At 39.3% G+C, this 18,702-nt stretch overlaps 1 protein-coding gene and 1 pseudogene across 3 annotated transcripts in view; both read right to left on the bottom strand.

Moving 5' to 3' along the window:
• Positions 1-18,702, bottom strand: part of GRIK2 (glutamate ionotropic receptor kainate type subunit 2) — a 727,469-nt gene that overhangs the window by 443,580 nt on the left and 265,187 nt on the right. The window lies entirely within an intron of this gene.
• LOC133756355 (ATP synthase F(0) complex subunit B1, mitochondrial-like) lies at positions 1,447-2,254 on the bottom strand (annotated as a pseudogene).

Raw genomic sequence — 18,702 nt, 5'->3', positions numbered from 1 at the left:
AGTGTTTCCTTTGTAGTGCAGAAGGTTCTCAGCTTGGTGTAATCCCATTTGTCTATGTTGGCTTTGATTGCCTGTGCTTCTGGGGTCTTTTCCAAGAAGTATTTGTGTATGCCAATGTCTTGCAGAGTTTCCTGAATGTTACCCTCTAGTAATTGGATTGATCAGGTCATAGATTTAGATCCTTGATCCATTTTGAGTTGATTTTTGTATAAGGTGTAAATTACGGGTCTCGTTTCATACTTCTGCAAGCAGAGACCCATTTTTCCCAACACCATTTGTTGAAGAGACCATCCTTTCTCCAAGGATTGATTTTGGCTCCTTTGTCAAAGATTAGTTGGTTGTAGATGTGTGGATTGACTTCTGGAGTTTCTATTCTGTTCCATTATTCTACATGTTTATTTTTGTGCCAGTACTAGGCTGTTTTGATCATAACTGTCCTGTAATATGTCTTGAAATCTGGTATTGTGATGCCTGTGGCTTTGTTTTTGCCTTTTAAGACTGCTTAACTCTTCAGGGACTCTTGTATTTCCATATGAATTTTAGCATCTTTTTCTTAAACTGCTTTTTTTTCATTTTTATTGTCTCAAAAATTTCTCTCTTTAGATTTTCTGATGGTTATTCACCTTGTGTATAGCTCTTTAAATTCTTGTCACTTTTCCATAAATCAACTAATTTAATTTCCCAGCCCTATTAAGACAGAGGGGTCCATCTCTCCTAAATCATCCTGAAATAATACAATGATGCAAACTGTCTCTGATAATCCATGTTCAGCAATAGTCCTTCATTGTTATTCCATGTAGAATGTCTGACCACAGGGTTTAATTAGCATAGCATCCCATTGCACATTTTAGTATTTATACATAGTTCTTTGTCTCCATTCCTCATCAATATGATACCTTCTCTATTGATTAGCACCTCAATTTTGTGTCTATGGCCTATTGTGATTCATTTTAAACTTTAACAAACAGTGAAACAATTCATTTACTTACTTTTTCAGTTCAATGATATGTTCAATTTTGCCCATATGATAAATGGTAAAGCAGTAATTTAGAAAATTATGCAACTTGAAAAATATTTCAATAGACACTTTGGTGCAGGATAGTAAAGTTAATTATAAATTCAAACTATAACTTAGTAATAATCAGGCAGCATGTTTTAATAAAAGCAAGCTGCTCATTAAAAGTGGTCATGGATGGAAAATATCACTATGCCTCTATCTGTATATATGAAATGCATGAAATTTGTTCACATTAAAAAAATAAAAAATAAAGTGATCATGGAGCAATTTGAAACACAGCAAAAAAGGATAAGAAACTTGTGACTGGCCAAGGGATCTCTCATTTTATGAAATTCAAATTTGACTTTTAGGAAGGATAATGTGTAACTTCATTAGAGAGCAAAAGTCATATTCATTTTGATCTAGTGAGTCAACTATTTCTAATCACCTCAACCTGGACAGGTACATTTGCAGAACTGATTTGTTTGTGCCTTCTTTGCCAGCAGCTTTAGCTCTGCAATAGATTTGGCAACTGTCTCCTTTTTCTTGCTGTGCAAAGGCTCTGCACCAGATGCTTTTCCATCCAGTTTATCATGTGCTCTTGTTCCTTTTGTTGCATCATATTCTGCACAGAAACAAGATAGTCCAGGCAATTCTTTACCTTCCTGTGTGCTCTATGAAGCTGCTCACTGTAAGTCATCTCCAAGGCCATAGCAATGTTATTCCTGTGGACATCAAAAAGGCAGTGGCAAAAAAAAAAAAAAAAAAAAAAGTAGTGGCATTTCTGAACCAGAGTCTGCTATGACTTTTCCTGTGCATTGCATTCTGGATTTCTTTGATGGAAGGCTGCTTCACCTTTTCTAGTTGAGCGATTTTATTTTGCTCATAGAATTTATCAGCAAATTCACCAATCAAGGCACCATATTTTTTAAATTACATATACAAGTAACCCTACTATTGATATGGTAGAGGTCTCTGAGGTAATCACAAATATTTCTTTGGACAGACATAAAATAAAACCAGTTACGAGCATGTAACGTCCTGCTACACCTATTTTATGTTAAAGGGACTGGAAGAATTCTCCAGGGATCAGCCCTAAATGAACTTTTCCTCAGGGAGAGGTGGTACAGGGGCAAGATTTGGCCTCCCCGTGTGGAAAGTCTTTGTTGCCCACCATACCTCTGGACCTAGGAGACCTACATTATTCAGATAGGACTCTTCTGTGACAGTAGCAGAAAACATCACAAGGGACAACATCATCAACAACAGCCCAGATATCCCTGTGATCTTGACCAGAGAACCTAGGATCAAGATGGCTGCTCACAACTTGTTTTATTTTTATCTAAATTAAATTGTTATTTGATAATATTTATGACCATTTATTATGTGCAAGTTGTTTTCTTCTGGTCAGGAAAATGAGGCAGAGAAATTTAAGCATAATAAAAATTATTTAAACTTAGTCAGTGGCAGATGTGAAATTTGTACTCTGGTCCAGCTATATTTTTTATTATGAGAAATTGTTCTTAGAAATAGGTATGGGGCCGGCACTGTGGTGTAGTGGGTAAAGCTGCCACCTGCAGTGCTAGCATCCCATATGGATGCCGATTCAAGTTCCAGTTGCTCCACTTCTAATCCAGCTCTGCTATGGCCAGGGAAAGCAGTAGAAGATGGCCCCTGTACCCATGTGAGAGACCTGGAAGAAAATCCTGGCTCCTGGCTTCAGATTGGAGTAGCTCTGGCCATTGCAGCCATCTGGGGAGTGAACCAGTGGATGGAAGACCTCTCTCTCTCTCTGCCTCAGCCTCTCTGTAACTCTAACTTTCAAATAAATAAATATAAGAAAAAAAAGTGGTAAATAAACTGAGCTCAGTTGGTAAGTCCTGCTTCCTTTTTACAAGTCTGTCAAAATATCTAGATAATAATTTGCCTTAAGAAGAATATTTTTAAAAAGATTTATTTATTTGGGAGTCCGAGTTACACAGAGAGAGGGAGAGATGGAGCAACAGAGATCTTCCATCCACTGATTCACTCTCCAGATGGTCCCAATGGCAAGGGCTGGGATAGGCCAAAGTGGAAACAGAGCTTCATCCAGTAATCCCACATGGGTGGTAGGTGCCCAAACACTTGGGCCACCCTCTGCTGCTTTCTCAGCCCATTATCAGTGAGCTGGGTCTGAAGTGGAGCAACCAGGACACGAACAAGCACCCATATGGAATGCCAGCATTGCAAACAGTGGCTTTATGCACTAAACCACAGAGCCACCCCCACCTTAAGAAGAATATTTAACCATTTCATGAAGGATAGAATAAGTGCCTCCAAAAAACATCCATGCTCCACTGGTATTTTACCTATTAGATTTACTGGGCAGAACACAGACTCTGCAGTTCATCGGATCAGAACTAAAGTACAATTAACAGTTTTGCTATTGAAAATATGTTTGAATCTTCTTAAACATTAGACTTCTGAACATTAGACTTAAGAAGAGAATAATCATTATATGAGTCCCCTAAAATCAGAGGCACTGTAAAGGTTTTTGTAACTTTTCATTACCCTCTATGAGACAAAAACTAGGGATGAGAATCACTGATGTATCATGCAAAGTTCTTTAGCCATAGTTTTCATAATATTCAAAGGTAAGAGTTATTTGCATTTCCAATTTCTTGATAAAATTAAAACTGCACTAAAAACAAAGTTTTCAACAGAAGGAAGAGTAGTGCATGCAAGGTAAAGCGTGGGAAGTGGAGATGATTTCAGAGCAGAGGTGGATAGGAGAGTGGGCTGGGCATGTAGAAAGAATCAAAAGGCAGAAGAAAGGGCAGAGCTAATGTCAAACTCCTGGCACAGATCCATAATCAGGTCTCAGCCGTGAGATGTATTGACATTTTGGGTGGGCAAAAGAACAGTAAGTTGGAAGTAGCATAGCTGAAGTAGAAAACTAATTCATCAATGGGGCAGCCCTTCTTCCCAAACAGAAATCCATAATGTCAGTCTTGAAATTTATCTTAACATGTGTTGGTGTTGGTCTTGAATATGTCAGTGTGGAGACAGGAATAGGATGACAGGAGTCAAGTAGCAATGGATGCCATGTAATCTCTACCTCCTATTCAGGCTTTAGAGATCCTTGTCCAGCTATTCAACTTGGGAAACACTCTGGTAGCTAGAAGCAGAGATCAGAGGGTAGCAGAAAGTATTAGGCTAGAGTTAAGGACACCAGTGAAATTCGTTGTGATTCAGGAGCAATCAGTTTCTAGTTTCAACAAAAGACTGGAGGACAAAAAAGCAAAATAAAACAGGTCGAACACTTGCCCCAAATGATGGAGTTAGAAATGTGCCAGGGGATTCCAATACAATCCCATCAAGGTGGCATGTACCAATGCCATCTCACTAGTCCAAGTGATCAATTTCAGTTCACATTCGATGGCTCAGATAGGCCTAAGAATCAAAGGGATCACACAAACAAGACAAGTGTCTGCTAATACTAACTGATAGAATCAAAAAGGGAGAGAAAGATCCAACATGGGAAGTGGGATACACAGCAGACTCATAGAATGGCAGATGTCCTAAACAGCACTCTGGCCTCAGAATTAGCCCTTAAGGTATTCGGATCTGGCTGAAGAGCCCATGAGAGTATTGCACGCATGGAAAGCCAAGATACCATGGAAAAGAAAAAAAAAAAAAAAAAGAAGACCTAAATGAAAGATCTCTGCGAGTGAGATCCCAGTGGAAAGAACGGGGCCATCAAAGAAGGAGGTACCTTTCTCCAAAGAGAGGAGAGAACTCCCACTTTGACTATGACCCTATCGGAATAAGATCAAAGTCAGCGAACTCTAAAGGCTTCCATAGCCCTGGCAACTCATGACTAGAGCCTAGGGAGATTACTGACGCCATGAACAGGAGTGTCAAATTGTTAAGTCAGCAACAGGAGTCACTGTGTACTTACATCCCATGTGGGATCTGTCCTCAATGTGTTGTCTAATGTGCAGTGATGCTATAACTAGTACTGAAACAATATTTTTACACTTTGTCTTTCTGCGTGGGTACAAACTGATGAGATCTTTACTAATTATATACTGAATCGATCTTCTGTATATAAAGATAATTGGAAATGAAAAAAAAACTGGTGTTAAATTGGAAATGGCATAGAAAATTAATTAATTTTAAAAAAATATTATGTAGGATCTCTGTCTTTAATGTGCTGTACACTCTTATTTAATGCTATAACTAGTACTCCAACAGTATTTTTTTTCACTTTGTGTTGCTATATGGGGGCAAACTGTTGAAATTGTTACCTAATATATACTAAACTGATCTTCTGTATATAAAGAGAATTGAAAATGAATCATGATGTGATTGGAAGGGGAGAGGGAGCGGGAAAGGGGAGGGTTGTGGGTGGGAGGGAAGTTTTGGGAGGGGGAAGCCATTGTAACCCATAAGCTGTACTTTGGAAATTTATATTCATTAAATAAACGTTAAATTAAAAAAAAAAACAGGTCGAACAAATGACAGGATCCCTTTTGTATAGATGTGGGTATCTGCTGATCATTATAAGACACAATGGCATTGATTTTAGAACAGTAGATGAACTCTAAAACCTACTTATATGAGGTCAGAGCTTAAGTTAAGTACCTGGCATGGTATTCCCAAATTGTGACATCAGTTGCTTATTCAATTTTGATAAATATTTTTAAGCAGCTACTATACTCTCCTAGTTGCATAAAAAAACAGGGAAACCAAATGACAGACATTATCCTGGGGTTGAGGGAGATGAAAAATAAACCATCAGTTGTAGTACATTTCAATAAGTACTACCATCAGCAAAGTGCAGAGGAAAGTAAAATTTTATAGTCGAAAGCTATTTAAGATGAAATTTTAAAGGATTCTGAGTTTAAAAGGTAAAGAAGGGGCTTGACTCTTTATGGGAGAATAACATATTTCAGGCAGAGAGAACTTAATACTTGAAGGCATTGGCAATGAAACAGCACAGTGAGTCTAAGAAACTCAGTTTATCTGGCATTGGACAAAAGGGAAATACAGTGGTGACAGGTAGAGGTGGGAGACAGTAAGCACAGGTTGTATCCTTAGATAGGCAAGGGTGACAGCTCAGAACCAGGTAACTAAATAAGTCAGAGCTTGGAGTATATGTTTCCAGGCAAGATATTGAAGAATGAGATGGGTAAAATGTTTTGAGTCGGTAATTTGGTATGAAACAAGTAAGAGTTGCCTGGGGCAAGCAGAAAACAGAGGTATGGCAGACAGAATCAAATGTGTAACCCCATGTGGTATCCTCTCATGAGCAGGCTCTATTTGCACTCTAAATATGTTTACAACCTTAAGGCAACTTTCAGCAGATCTTGACACTTTCCAAAATGAAACCTACAAGTGTAGATTTTGCAGTAAAGTTAGTGGGAAAGACAGGAGAGAAGATTTTTATTACAAGTCACAACACATTGCAAAAATCCCTAAGTCTCTCTTGGTAATGCAACACATTGTTTCCTTTTCCTCATGCATTATCCACTCCTCTCCCTCTTTCTTATGGCAAATATAAACTCTATCTCAATTCCTCAATCTTAAGCACCAGCTGTGACACGCCCCAGAGGTCTAACTGCCAAGTGGGTTAATCAAAGCCGTCACAAATTAAATCTCTCCTTTGAGAAAACTGCTATGATACCTGCTATGAAAAATAACAATATCTTCATATTGTTATGCTATTTAAAAATATCTTCATATTACTAACATAGGTGGCCAGAATTCTCTCATTGTCTCAAAGTTTCCTTTACTACAGTTTATTCCTATGAGAATATAAACATACTAATTAATTTAATTTTAATAACATTTTTCCTGACACTGATTCCTCTGCCATTTACCACTTCATTTTTCTGCCTTTTTTTTCCTTTACAGAGAACATTTCAGAAAAAAGTTGTGGTCTGATTTCTAAATTCCTTGTCTTCTTTCTAAGTTCAATATGTTAATGAAGTGCCGTAGTCTACATGGCTTATAAACAAGATATTTTTGGAGCTGGCGTTGTTGTGTGGCAGGTAAAGCCACCATCTGCGACACCTGCATTCCATATGGATGCTGGTTCATGTCCTGGCTTTTCACTTCTGATTCAGCTCCATGCTAATAATTTGAAAAAGCAGGCAAGGATGACCCATTGCATCCACAAGGGAGACCAGATGAAGTTCGTGGCTCCTGGCTTTAGCTTGGTCCAGCCCTTGCCACTGTGGCCATCTGGGGAGTGAATGAGAGGAATGAAGATCTCTCTCTCTCTCTCTGCCTGTTTCCATAACAATGACTTTCAAATAAATAAATAAATACGTCTTTATTAAAAATAAAGGTGTTTATTTCTGTTGTAGACACTGTGAGTTTGCAAGTCGGGTACCATTATGGTCGAGTCCTGATGAGGGCCTTCTGTATATCCTTATAAGACTTCAGGTTAATGAGCTATCTCTACAATCCCTTTATATATAGGTTCTAAAGTTCACTAGCGCTCCACCCTTAGGACCTAATTACCTCCCAAAGATCTCATCTCTAAACACCAACACATTGGGATGAGATTTTCAAAAAGAATTTCATTTCAGAAAGACACATTCAGTCCATTATACCGTGCAGTCCTTTTTGAGTTCAATCTAATCAGTTGTTTAAAACTCTATCACCCTACTGAAACTACCCTTGTTAACATTAACAATGAACTTCCAGATTGCTACATATAAGGATCAAGTTTCAGCCTTCATTTCACTTGACAAATCAGCAATATCACTACTTGCCTCTTGTTTATTTATTTATTTATTTATTTATTTTTAAACTTACTTAAGCAGAATTATAGAGATAGTGATAAAGAGACAGAGAGAGTTTCCATCCTCTGACTGACTCCACAAATACCTACAGTGGTTGAGCCTGTTTGGGAGCTTAGGATCTTAGGAATCCCATGTAGGTGGCTCACATGAGCCATTTCTGATGCCTCCCAGGGTCTGCTAAAGAAGTTAGAGTCAAGAGTGTAACTCGTTATTGAACCCAGGACTCCAATTTGAGACATAGGCTTCTTAACCAGCTTCTTAGCCAGTAGGCCAAATGCTCACCCCTCACTGCCTTTTTAATGTGGTTTCTTCATTTGACTTTCAAGATATCCCATCTTCTGGATTTTCTCCCTATCTCACAGACCATTTCTTCTCATCTGTCTTCTTTGCACAGATTCACATCTCTGCTGATATAATCTAGTTTAAATATAACATAATATATAATAATATATAATCTAGTTTATATATATATATATATATAATGACCTCAATTATAATGACCTTAATAATATTCTCCAAAGAATATTTCAGTCCATTCCCTATTGGATCTCCAGAATCCTACATCCAACTTTTTCCTCTACCACATGTACACTTGGATGTTAAGAGGCAACCAAAGTTTAACATATCCAAATTGTAATCTGCTCCAATCACAGTTTTTGCATTCAGTTGATGATAGCTCCATTGTTTAAGTTGCCTCCTTAGGATATGTCCTTTGCCTAGGATTTCTTCTTTTTTGCATCCACATTATTTTTTTCTTTTTAATTTTTTTTCCTAAAGAAATCTTTACTTAAGGAACACAAACTTCATGCATTTCATAAGTACAATTTTTTTATTTAGTAAATTTAAATTTCCAAAGTACAGTTTATGGATTACAATGGCTTCTCGCCCCCATAATTTCCTTCCCACTTGCACCCCTCCCATCTCCCACTCCCTCTCCCATTCCATTCACATCAAGATTCATTTTCAATTATCTTTACATACAGAAGATCGATTTAGTATATATTAAGTAAAGATTTCACCAGTTTGCACTCACAGAGAAACACAAAGTGTAAAATACTGTTTCAGTACTAGTTATAGCATTACTTCACATTGGACAACACATTAAGGACAGATCCCACATGAGACGTAAGTACACAATGACTCCTATTGTTGACTTAACAATTTGACACTCTTGTTTATGGCGTCAGTAACCTCCCTAGGCTCTAGTAATGAGTTGCCAAGGCTATGGAAGCCTTTAGGGTTCGCCGACTTTGATCTTATTCCGCTAGGGTCATAGTCAAAGTGGAAGTTCTCTCTTCCCTTCAGAGAAAGGTACCTCCTTCTTTGATGGCTCCATTCTTTCCAATGGGATCTCACTTGCAGAGACCTTTCATTTAGGTCTTCTTTTTTTTTTTTTGTTTCCCCAGAGAGTCTTGGCTTTCCATGCCTAAAATACTCTCATAGGCTCTTCAGCCATATCCGAATGCCTTAAGGGCTGATTCTGAGGCCAGAGTGCTGTTTAGGACATTTGCCATTCTATGTGTCTGCTGTGTATCCCGCTTCCCGTGATGGACATTTCTCTCCCTTTTTGATTCTATCAGTTAGTATTAGCAGACACTAGTCTTGTACAACTTTAAGAATATAGTGATTCTTCGTACTATACCTGCCCTCCCACCCACACTCTCAACCCTCTTCCTCCTCCTCCCTCTCCCATTCCCAGTCCCATTCTTCACTAAGATCCATTTTCAGTTAACTTTATACACAGAAGACCAGCTCTATACTAAATAAAGAGTTCCACAATTTGCACAAAAAATAAAGAAAAAAAAACTGTTCTTGATCAGCACACGACTAGTCTGCTTGGACTATCTAAAGTTGTAGCTTTCTTTTATACTTCAGTTTTCTCCTACTTTGGTTAAAATTGTTTCTGTTGCACTCATCACCTTCTAACATACATTCTTACTTACATATTGATGACACTGATTTCTCATTCTCTGTCTCCCTCCATGGAATATAAACCCTATCAAGAAAGGGTTTTATGCTTGATTAGTTCACAGCTGTATCACAAGTGGTTAGGGCATGTCTAGCACGTGGTAGATGTTCAAATAAGTTCACTGAATGAATGAATGAATGAATAAACGATCATGACCTTTCATCTTGAGAAGCTTGCAGTCCATTTGTGGAAATAAATTATATGTTGAAAATAAGTATGTCTGCCAGTAACGGGCAGAATGTGCCAAAGGATAAATGAGTAGAATAGACCCAAAGTGCTAAGGCATTGTTTTTTCTAAGGATTCAGAAGACTGGGCACAATTTGAATAATTCATTCTGGGTGAAAATTGGTCCATAATCTAGGAAAGTGAAGATGAGAGTAAAACATTTTAGATGGCTGCAATTTAGGGCCTCAATGCCATTTCTAAATTTAAAAGGAAGCTATTTGTTGCCCCCAAAAATGATAATACAAAAAGAGTTCATTCCAACTGGAGGTCTCTTTCTTCTCTGTCTGCAGAAGTGGGAAACAATGCTTCATTAATGGAGCTTTTGGTTAATGCATATGCAATGGCTGTTACTAGGAGCTGGGGGTAGGGGGATGTACAGGAGGAAAGAAGAAATCTAGCTGTAAGCCACATTTCAAATAAGATTTTTCTAGGGATGTTTACTGCAAAATAAGGGGAGATGGAATTAAAATGGTTACTTAGAAACAAAAGAAAAAATAAAAGTGGGCCAAGGGAAAAGCTTTTAGCAAATGTGGAAAAAAATTGGTCTGGCACTGATGATGGGCCCACTTAGGAGTGATTATTTCTAACAGAGTGAAGAGAGATGGCAGGCTCTGTAGGGTGCAGGCTAGAGCCTCCTCAAAGAGATATTGGCTTGTGGAACACCACTTTCTCTTGAGGCTTGGGCTGACATTCCGTTAATGCACACCAGAACCTGCATTAGCTGATTGTCGGCAGAGTCATTTATAAGACAAAACTGTTTTTGCTTTACCTTCTATTTGAGTAATCTTTAATGGAGCAGTTTTGGGGCTAAATCAAGAAGAAAGCATATACATTTTATTTTTGTAATAAGACTCCGTCCTCTCTCCTTTTTCTTCTCATTGGTAATCCTGCTGGTGCTTCAGGAACCAAGAAGACTGTACACATTTTCCTTTCTTTTATTTTATTTCAATTTTATTTATTTATTTTTATTTCTTTGAAAGGGAGAAAGCGAAACAGAGGGACAGAAAGAAAGTTCTTCCATCTACTGTTTCACTCCTCAGATGCCGACAAAAACAGGGTTGGGACAGACTAAAGCCAGAACTCATTCCTGGCCTTCCACATAGGTGGCAGGGATCCATGTAGTTGAACCATTATATGCTGCCCCCAGGGTGCGCATTAGCAGGAAGCTGAACTGGAAGCAGAGGTGGGACTCAAACCCAGGCAGTCGAAATAGGATGTGAGTGTCCCAACTGGCAGGTTACAGCAGCGCCACAAATGCTCACCTGTTTTCCTTTCCTGCTTAACCAAACAGTAGAAGCTATGTTTCTGCTGATCTAGACTGACATACTTTTCAATCTGTTTCATCTTGAGGTATTAATATTTTCAACCTTTGCTCTTTAGTTATGGTATGGAAAATATCTGCTCTGGAAGGCAGATAAGAAATTAAGCAGAAAGAAATGAAGGACTTTAATGCACACGATGGATGGGGCCCAACCCACTTTCAGGTTGTCTTCATCAAAGGATGGAGTGATTTATCAGGGTATCCCAAGAAATCCTGTTTCGGAGAGCTTGTCCAGGAGCACTGAAACAGCTAGCTGACTGAGGCATCTTTGGAAGATTTAGGTATGGCAAAATGGCTTTCCTGACCTGTGATACTGTCATCTGCAGTCCTAATATGTGGTCTCTGTTCAGATCTGGTGCCAAAGAACATCCTGGCTGACACTTGCTATCTTCTGCACTCTCTTGTGTCTTCTTTCTTGCTTTCTTCCTCCTCTCCTTCAGCCACACAGTATTCAGCCATCAATAACCCAGAGCTCATACTGTGGGCTTTCTCTCTTTACTCTTTGCTGACATTTGGTCTGATTTCCCTGACCCTTCCTGAAAGCACAGTAAACTGGCCTGAACATTTTATAAACTCCATTGCCTGTTTCTTTAAGTCTTAAATCTCCACACACATTATGGGGACAGCATTCAGAGAAGCTTGAGAAAGAGACTAATTTCTAATACTTTATGAAAATATGAGTGCACATAAAAACTTGACTGTAGCTTGTAATTTATGTGGACTGATTATCAGCTAATAAACATCTCTGGGGTGTACTGCCAGTCACTGTCTGTGAGGAAATTATTTGCTAAATGTTTTGAGTAGTGCAACAACTTGCTGTGGTCTAGAGGCATAGTAGTAGAATGGCTAACACATGGACTTGAGATTGAACCAAGTAGTTAAAACGGAACTTCTATGAGAATGGCTCCAGTAACTATTCATAATATTTAGTTCCTCCTTCAATTCTATAACCACAGGAACAATAGTTTGAAAAATAAAATTGTTACTATCTAAAAAAGTAAATACATAGGATCATGGGTTGGCAAATAATCTTTAGAGCTTGACATTCTTGCTTTAGTTAATCATTGGCATATATCTTTCTTTGCATTAAGAGCAATGAGTATCACTGTGCATACTACCTTGATTCATAATATAAAGAAAATTTGAAAATAGTATCTAGGGCAATATTCATATCCATTTCCCAGAGGAAACATTACTTGGTGAAAGAATTTCTACATGGAGATGAGGTGATTTGGGCCATAATTTGTGGCTTTTGATGATATAACAAAATATCTGTATAAAAGTATACCTTGGAATAACTAATGGCAAAGATTCCAAGATGGGAGATTAGGGAACAACATAGTGCACTAGGCTAAGGATAGCCAGTAAAAAATAAATAAAAAGGTGTAGAAGGTATAGAAAGTGCATGCTCAGGGGAGAGGGCTGGAGAGAAACCCACACTGGAAATCCTGCAAAAGAAAGAGGAATGTTGTGGACTTGTGTGGAAGGTATGGATGCACAGCACAAACACAAACACAAACACAATTGCAGCAGCTGAGAGCCAGAACGAGTGGCAGTATGGAGAAAGAGGTGAGACCGAACTGCAGCAACCCATGGTGATAGGGCCAGAGGGAGAGCGTGGCATGAGTCCAGACTGGAGCCGTGAGGGTAACAGTTGCTACTGCCTGTGGACCCAGTGGAAGTACAGGAGGGCACATTTATCTCACCCCACCTTCCCCACAACAGTACACGCTGCCCAGCTGAGAAAGGACAGGTGCCATTTTGGGTTCGGGTGGCAGACGCAGAAGCTTTTGTGCACATGCACAGCAACTGGCTGACACAGGATGCCTTATTGGTGCAGTACTGGTGGTAGTGATGGGCAGGGAGCAACATTATGCCTTTTGTACGTATGCAAACAAGAGATTCTAGTGGAGGGAAGAATCCACAGCCCCACTTTGAGCCTGACTGGGAGGTGGCTGGGCAACCACATCAAATGAGGAGGTGCCTGCAATCTCCCAGGAACAAGACAGCTAGGCAGAGCTGTCCTGGGGAACATCTGCCCTCTGTTGACTGGACAAAATGTCAGGACACAGAGAAACCTCAGGACCCAGCAACTGTGGGAGCCATGTGTGCTGAGACTGTGGGGACTTGGGGGTTACCTAAGAGGTGCAGGGTGCAGCTGCTATTGAGAACTACCCCGCCTAACTTGGTATTACTCTGGATACTCGCCCCACCCTGGAGCACTGAGAACTCCCTGGCCACAACCACCATACAACTCTTAGTATTCACTGAAAGGGCAGACATTGTACTAAGCCACAGAGGCATAGCCCAAAGATAAAACTTATCAGAAAAAAAATCAACTCCATAAATGCCTAAAAACAAATACAGAATTCAAGAAACAAGAATAATGAAGACAGTATTACCCCCAAAAAGAAACACAAAAATATTTTAATGTTAGAATGCAAAGATGAAACAATGAGGAAAAGCCATAAATTAAATTCAAATAATTAATCATAGGATTACTCAAAAGCAATCAGAAACAAATCCATGAACTAAAGAAAACCATACATAACATGAACAAAAATGTTTCCCAAGAAATTAAAATTTTAAAGAGAAATCAAATGAAATATTAGAAATGAAGAATTCAATAGATCAAATAAAAAATGGCGCAGTAGGTTAATCCTCTGCCTGCGGCACTGGCATCCCATTAGGGCGCCAGTTCTAGTCCTGGCTGCTCCTCTTCCAATCTAGCTCTGCTATGGCCTGGAAAAGCAGTAGAAGATGGCTCTGGCTCAAGTTGGGGCCGGGGCCATGGTGCAGTGGGTTAATGGCCTGGCTTGAAGAGCTGGCATCCCATATGGGTGCCAGTTCGAGACCCGGCTGCTCCATTTCCAATCCAGCTCTCTGCTATGGCCTGGGGAAGCAGTGGAAGATGGCCCAAGTCCTTGGGCACCTGCACCCACGTGGGAGACCTGGAGAAAGCTCCTGGCTCCTGGCTTCAGATCGGCACATCTCCAGCCCATGTGGCCAATTGGGGAGTGAACCAGCGGATGGAAGACCTCTCTCTCTCTCTCTCTCTCTCTCTCTCTCTCTCTCTCTGCCTCTCCTCTCTCTGTGTAACTTTGGCTTTCAAATAAAAAAAAAAAAAACAAAACAAAACATGGCTCAAGTCCTTGGGCCCCTGCACCTATCACCCATGTGGGAGACCGGAAGAAGCTCCTGGAGAAAAAGTGTTACAGTTAAGATTATGAATGCTGTATTGGATATATTGGGTTAAAACCTTGATTCTGACACTTATTAACACATTCATTCTCTTGGAAATGTTCTTCAATGACCTTAAGACTCAGATGTCATATTTGTGTATAAGAGGACAATAAAACAGACTTGTTATGAAACCAGAAAAATGAGCATTTTATACTAAGTGCTTAGACTATAATTGGCATGCAGCAAGATTTTAATTGCTATTTTGATGTTATTATTGATGTTTATCTCTTATGCACTACATCTCTTTCCAGTGTCTCTGTTTTACGTTTATGGTAATGCATTAATCCTCCCCAAAAGTCTCTGCTTTTTGCCTTCTATCTATTACTGGATAAAGGTTGGAAATGTTAACATGATACTGGCAGAAACAGAAACACAGAACTTTTAATTTATTGCAGGAAATGTAATATGTTCCATTGCTAAAGAATCTCAAAAGTCATCCAAAATTTTCTGTGGAGATCTTTTTCAAATTTTGAAATGGAGGGGCAGAATAGTTACAGAATTGTTTCAGTTGTAAAATAATGGCAATTTGAGATGTTATCCTGGCTGTTTTTTTATTTTCATTTTCAAATTTATTCTGATACAATTGAAATAAACTAAAACGCACATTTTTAAAGACTGAATTATTTGAAAGGCAGAATAACAGAGAGAGAAATAGAGACACAAGGAAAGAGAAATGGCTTCCATCCACTGGTACACTCCCCAAATGTCCAAAACAGCCAGGGCTGTGCTAAGTCACGTAGGTCAATCTGAAATCAGGAGCCAGGAGCTTCCTCCAGGTCTCCTTGGGCCATCCATCAGTGCTTTCCCAGGAGCATTAGCAGGGAGCAGGATCAGAAGTGGAGCAGCTGGGAATCGAATCAGCACCCATACAGGATGCAGCCATTGCAGGCAGCAGTTTAATCCATTATGCCACAGTGCCAACCCCTAAAATGCATGTGTCTAAAGTATAAAGTTTGATAGTTTTACATCATGGCATTATTACCACAGTCAAGATAACAAATATTTCCATCATTGACTAAGGTTTCTCCATGCTCCTTTGTAATTGTACACGCTTTTACTTTAGCAGAAGGCCAGGTGGTAAGAACTAACTAATTTTGATCAATACAAGTACATCTACTTTCTCACATAGACTTGTAGTTTTATATTTAAATCACCAAAAAGATAACAAAAGCTTTTCCTGAAAAATCCAAGTGGGGGATGTAGTTGTGTCAGAATATAAGTTCTTGGACAGAGAACTACAAGTATTTACTCTTTGTTCACTCAACAAATGTATACTGTTACATGGCCTGTACCAGAAGGTGATAACAAAGTACTAAAAACAACAGATTTCTTGCTCTCATGGAACAGCTTATTGGAGAAAGAAGCAATAAACTAAAAGTCTTATGAGAACAGTAGGCAGTCCCCATTGATTCTTTTTAATATAATGTAAAAAGAAATGGCAGAAATAGAAAATATTCTATAGAGGCCAGCTTTGTGGTGCAGCAGTTTAAACTACCTCCTACGATACCAGCATCCCATACTGGAGCACCAGTTGAGTCTAGCTACATTGCGTACAATCCAAGTCCCTGTTAATAAGCCTGGGAAAGCAGTGGAAGATGACCCAAGTACATGTGCCCTTACTACCCATGGGGGAGATCTGAATGGTGTTCCTGGCTCCTGGCTTCAACCTGGTTGAGCCCCAGTGGATGAATCTATTAGTAGGGTGAACAGCAGAGGGAAAATCTCAATCTCTCTCTCTCTCTCTCTCTCTCTCTCTCTCTCTCTTTCCTACTTCCAAATAAGCAAATAAGTTGTTAAGAAAAAGAAAACAGGAAAATTTCATGAAGTGGATCCAGGATGACTCCATAATGAAAAACTGCACTGATCTCACCCATAGAAAGACAACAGAAAAGCAAAGGAAGGACCACTTTCTGGGACTAACAGAAATGTTAAGTGGAGAAGCGACAGAAGAGAGATTCCATGGGACAGCAAGGAAAGAGGATAAACATGTTTGAAGCACATGATCATACCACCAACCAAACCTGCACCTATGTAGTTGGCTGCCTCCTGAGAAATACCATCTTCCCCAGACAAGGTGGGAAGAAGAGGCCATGGTGCCTTGACACTGGCAGCTTTAACAGAGGGAGAATTTCACAGCCTGCCACTGACTTCAAGTCCAGTCTGGGCAGTTGACTGGAGTCTGGGAGTTTGCTCTGAAAATATGCAGTCATTGCACTTCTGCCTCCCCCACCATACCAAAGTGCCAACCTCAACTGGGTGTGGCAGAGTCCTAGCTGAACTGTGCTCTGATTCATCAGACAGCACACAATGACCCTGCTACCAGAAGTAACCAGAGCCAGACTCAGGGCCATTTACAGGGTGGAGAGCAAACCTACTGCATCCTGCAACATGGGAGCTCTGGGCATGAGCACTCACTTACAATATGCAGGGATTCTCCTTAGCTTCTTGGGGCTAGCTAGCTCCAGCAGCTGGTCATAAAAATCTGGACCTGACCTGAGGATGTTTCCTCTGCAATTCCTAGCTTTCAGCAATAGGAGCCCCCAGACAAACCCCAGCTTACTCTTGCATACCACATGAGAACTGGGGGCATTTCCATTTGTACTTTGCAAAACTGTTGATGCTACTACTATAATCTTGGGAATAATTTTTATTCACTGGTATCTGGAGTGCTCTAGTGCATTGTTCTGCTTCAGGTAGGTGGCTAACACCAACCCTAGCACTTGGTTCCCACCTTGTGCAATTGTTGTGCAATACCAGAACTGTAACAATTGGTACTAATTTCCTCAAACCCACTGGAATCTATTCAATGTGACCTAGGGAAGAACCTGCCTGCATTCCAGCTCTCTGGACCCATACCTGCCAGTGCAAATCTCGAGTATAACTTGTAGTCATCCTGTAGGACTATAACAGGGTTAAGATCACATCCCCTAGTCCTGAGAATATGCTTTGGTGGTATAAGCCCTAGCACCAGTCACACTTTTCCTGACAGAACTGGGAAAGGTCCCTTCTATATCCCATAGTCCTAGAACCACAGCCAAACATAAATATTACTCATAATCAAAATAAATGTATTAATGCAATTTAAAAATATTACAGTATCAAAATTCTTAAAAAGATGACAAGGATTAATTGAAAGCAATGAAGTTCAGGGTTTCATTAAAATAATAGCCAAACAAAATATTATCAACTTGTAAAATTGATTATATAAAGAAAAACTTTCAGCTAATTGGATGATCTCATTTTGTTTTAAAGAATATCATGACATTTATTTGCTCAAGAGAGATGGGAAGTTTTAAAATTAAGCTTCAATTCTGTTGAACAGAAATGGTTTACATTTCAAAGTATTAGGTATTTTAAATTTGCAATAAGCAAACCTTTAGAAAGACACAAATACTATTTATTATTTAACTTGGTGTGTGTCAGTTATTTCATCTACCTAGCCTCATGTAAGATTCAAAACAACCTTCTGTAAGTATCATGCTTTCTCATTTGAGGGAGAAATTGGTGATGGCCAATTGATGCATTTGGGGACCTAACCCTGAAGTCTTATCATTGCAACCTGGGTTGTAACACAACAGCTACTGACAGGCTATTCTGAGAGAGGTTTCAGAGAAAACATCTCTCACAATTAAGTTAATAATTGCCATGTTGAGTTAAACCTTTGTATAACAACAAATAACTTTTAAATTTAAATATCAGCATAGTTAAAGCTTCCTTTTTGTTAAGAATGCAGTTGCTTTTAAATTTTCCTTCTTCTCTTTGCTATAAAGGCTTTCTACACCCACTTTATTTGTTGTATCAGTCAGGAAAGCTGTTATGTTTCCATAAAAGTAGTCTACAAATCTCAAAGACTAAACAACGCGACACTGCTTGTCTACTTTGGAATGGTAGGGTGGGTAGAAGGCATGTTGTAGTTAACTCCAGGACTTCCATTTGGAGACATGCCTTCATCATGGCCAAGGCATGCAGCAGAAAATGTGACAAACTGATTACTGGATCTTGAAACATCCAGCCAGAAGTGACTCAGTATTTTTGCTCATATTTCACTGGCAAGAGAAAATCACAACTTCATCCAACTTCAAAGAGGATAAGAAAATGTGATTTCTGTTCTATGCTTAATATGAGAGCCAGATACATTGGGTGAACAGATCT

This window comes from Lepus europaeus, chromosome 3 (genome assembly GCF_033115175.1).
Source record: "Lepus europaeus isolate LE1 chromosome 3, mLepTim1.pri, whole genome shotgun sequence".
Lineage (NCBI taxonomy): Eukaryota > Metazoa > Chordata > Mammalia > Lagomorpha > Leporidae > Lepus > Lepus europaeus.
The sequence above is the reverse complement of the archived record's forward strand: the minus strand, read 5'-3'. Positions and strand labels throughout refer to the sequence as shown.